The sequence below is a fragment of the Hevea brasiliensis genome, chromosome 17 (genome assembly GCF_030052815.1).
Source record: "Hevea brasiliensis isolate MT/VB/25A 57/8 chromosome 17, ASM3005281v1, whole genome shotgun sequence".
NCBI classification, from domain to species: Eukaryota; Viridiplantae; Streptophyta; class Magnoliopsida; order Malpighiales; family Euphorbiaceae; genus Hevea; species Hevea brasiliensis.
The window spans coordinates 14,628,340-14,631,961 of record NC_079509.1 but is presented as its reverse complement, the minus strand read 5'-3'; the positions used below and the strand labels follow the sequence as shown (position 1 = coordinate 14,631,961).

At 39.0% G+C, this 3,622-nt stretch overlaps 1 long non-coding RNA gene across 2 annotated transcripts; it reads left to right on the top strand.

Moving 5' to 3' along the window:
• The first annotated feature begins 1,491 nt into the window (after positions 1-1,491).
• On the top strand, positions 1,492-2,956 carry LOC131175418 (uncharacterized). Of its 2 annotated transcripts, XR_009145611.1 has the most exons (4): positions 1,492-1,606; positions 1,709-1,866; positions 2,313-2,370; positions 2,941-2,956. It is a non-coding gene; the product is annotated as an uncharacterized LOC131175418 (long non-coding RNA). The 2 variants fall into 2 exon arrangements; XR_009145610.1 differs by lacking the exon at positions 2,941-2,956 and having other exon boundaries at positions 1,499-1,606; positions 2,313-2,661.
• Positions 2,957-3,622: the final 666 nt, after the last annotated feature.

Sequence of the window (3,622 nt, the reverse complement as noted above, 5' to 3'; positions counted from 1 at the left end):
ATGTTAGCCCCAAAATTACCTTTTTTTTTTTTTGCAAAAAAAAAAAAAAAAGTAAACGCTTTTCATCCTAATAATCAGAGAGTATTTATTACATTTATAAGTAATTCTTACTTATTATCACCTTCTTGAATTTTCAGTAATTACTTGGCGGTGCCATCGTATCATGTAAATGATTTATAAATCCAAATTAGCAATTTGGATTTCTTTAGATAAATAGATGAGTAAATTACTATAAAGGTGTTTAGATTTTATCAAAATTCATTAATTGGCTCTTAAACTTTTTTAAAAATAATTAAAAATATTTCTTATTAATTCAAAATAAGACTATTTAACTTTTCCGTTAGCTTGTTATGAGATATGCTGTTTGACAGATGAAAAATGATCCTAAATGTCCTTATGTTCTTCTTATCTCTTAATCAAGATATTCAAATTATTCTCAAATTCATAATATTAATCAGTACAATATTTAAATTATGTCTTAAAATCACACTCATTTTTACTAGAAATCATAAAAAAACTTTCCAACATCATTCAAAATATTCACACTGTCAAGTCCAATGCGTCACCACTCAAAGGCATTCTTCACTTTTTATCACTCAAAACCTTATGAGTTACTCAAACGATCTAAAACTACTAACAATCGCAAACACAATAACATAAATAAAAAATCACAAAAATTCAAGAAAACAGTAGGCACAACCCAAAGATATGTATGCCCATCAATGTTCATAGCAGAAAATAATCTGCATGCCCATTGATAATTTACATGCTTGTTGATGTTCATAGCACGAAAGTGACAACAATATTTGTAACACCCCAAGATTTTAATTTTTATTATTTATGAGTATTTTTGGTATTTTAAATTTTATTTAAATTTTAGGAAATTTTTTGAGATTTTTCGGATTTTAAAAATCGGGTTCGATTTTCCGAAAATATAAACTTTGATGATTTTTAAAAATTAATTTAAAGACCAAGTGGCAAAACTAAAAATATATTTGGAGTCTACGTATTTTTCTGAGTTTTATGGAATTTTTTCGAAATTTTTGGACCTCATTTTCGGTCCCGAGGCAGAGTAAAAATTCAAAATTTTGTATTTCGAATCGAACCGGCCGAATCGAACCGGACCGGATCGGACCGGTCGAATCGGACCGGTCTTCTTCTCTTTTTCTCCTCCCTCCCGCGCGCGATGGCTCTCTCCCTTTTCTCTCTCGTTTCTCTCTCCTCTCCACCCCCAGCCGCCGCCCAGCCGGCCAATGACCGCCGCCGCCAGTCGTGGCCGCGCCTAAACGGCCGGAAACGCGCAACGCCCCTGGCTGCGCGCTTCAGCTTCCCCGGCCAAATCCGGCCGATCCGGCCACCAATTGGACCGGGTCTTGTGTCCAAAATCATCTACTCGGCGAGAGCTTTCCATAGACACCAAGAACGCCGAAATCCATCGAGCGGATTGTCCGATTTTTGCTCGGGAAGATTTTAGCCAATTTCGACTTTTGGGCTAGATTTCTCCAAAATCGTGAATCCCACGAGAAAACCGAGGCCACCAGCACGCTCCATTCATCGAGAGCTTCGCAACGACATAAATTTCGAATTTTTTCGACACCGTTTTTCGGTGGGTCCCACGGAACTTCGCAGTATTTTTTCGAGCATTTAATGAGCTTAGAAAATTCTGAAAAATTTATGTACTAACCCCCGTGTTATGGGCTTCGTGTAGGTATCCTCGATTCGCGGAAATTCGACAGTTGACCGGGTCTGCAAATTTCGGGCCAGACAGACCCGTTACCGGAAAAGTCTCCGAATTGGACCGAGGTTTTGGCTAGCCCCCCATTGTCAGACGTCCCGAGCGCGTTCCCGAAGTCGGAATCGGCAAAGGTAAATCCGAACCTTGCTTTTTCGTAATTTTCTAGTGCTTAAATAGGATTAAAAATCCATAAAATATTCGTGGTAGCTTAGAAAATTATGATTCTTTTTGCAATAGCTTAGTAATATTGCTAAGGACCGCGGGGCAAAGTTTTATAATTTTTAGAGCTTGTTTGGGCAGTTTTTGCAAAATGATCAATAATAAGGACTAAATTGAAATTTTACATATTGTGTTGGATGACTGATTTGATGGGCCCAGGAGGGGCTGTGTGATATGATTGAACTGTGGATATATGGATTGTGAGTATAGAAGTGTGTTTTGAACCCTTTTGCAGGTTGGGTAGGTCCTAGGTATAGGGGAGACTCTGCCGGATTTTCGGCACGACTTAGGACGTATTGGTCTTTTTCTTTGTTTGTATTGAGTCAAATTTATTAAATGATTGTAATAAAATTGTCAGGTGAGCCGGGACAGCTTTCTTCCTCCGCCCAGCCGCCTCAGTGACCATCGTCAAGTCTGTGAGTAAAATATTAATTTTAATTGTAATTTCGATATTATTATATGTTCAGCATGCCCATGCATCACTTATATGCATATATTTATGTAGTTAAACTCTAGGCACGATTTATGATGCATTGATAAATGTTAAAGTGCCATGTATGTTGTTGTGGTAATTTGGAGCAGTGTGCGTGCGTTGGCGTGCGTGTGATGTGGTGTGGACTATGGATAGGACGGGTAGACACGGCTTGAGTTCTTCGCTGGGACCCGGTCCTTCGGGGTAGACACGGCTTGAGTTCTTCTATGGGACCCCGATTTGGTATTTAAGTGGAAGTCCGAAATGAGTTCTTCACGGCACAGTTGGATTTAAGAGAGCTGTATAGGGGATCAGCTCCCATATATTATGATTGATGTTACAGGGTACGTGAGTGCTCTAAATTACCTTTTTGATGTTATGATGTGAAAATGATGTGGATGTTGCATTTCACTCTACAGGGTGCATTAGATTTAGATAGTTATAGAGATTATGGTTAAAATTGATATTTTACTCTCTGAGTCGAACGCTCACTCCTGTTCAAAAATTTTTACAGGCCACAGGAGGATATTTTTTTGAGGTTAACCTGCTTTCTCCCTCGCAGTCAATTATTACTGTTTGTATAAACTTGTTAAATCTTAGAATTTCCGCATGTGTTAGAAATGTTTATTTGATTTGGGTCTGTAAACTAAATTATTATTTTGGGACCTGTAAACTTAATATGCTATGCATGTTTGATGGTTTGGATGAGGGAGCTGAGCTCCCATTTATTTTTATGTTGATGAGTATGTGGAGGGTGAGCTGAGCTCCCCAATTGAATATATATTGTGTTTACAGGTCGGGTGAGTCGAAAACTACCCGTTGGAAAGTCCATTTTATGGCCGGACTCTGTCCGTTTGTTTTCTTGAAATTGGGCCCAAATGGGCCTTAGAGTTGGGTTAATGAACAGTTAGGCTTACTACGGGCCTCGGGGGCTTTAGGTGGCCTGTGTCCTAGTGCCGGTCCGGCCCATAGGTTGGGTCGTGACAAATGTGGTATCAGAGCTTAGGCTCCAGATTCTTAGGGAAAAGTTGTCTAAAGTGTTGGGAAGAGTCTACTAGGAGTCACATGCGGAAAAATAGGGTCCACATTCGTCTTGCATTGTCGTCTTTGCTTCTAGTTTCTGCTCCATGCATTATGTATAAAAATGAGTCTATAGAGCTGTGTAATGTGCAGTTTGAATTTTGTGGGCTAATGCT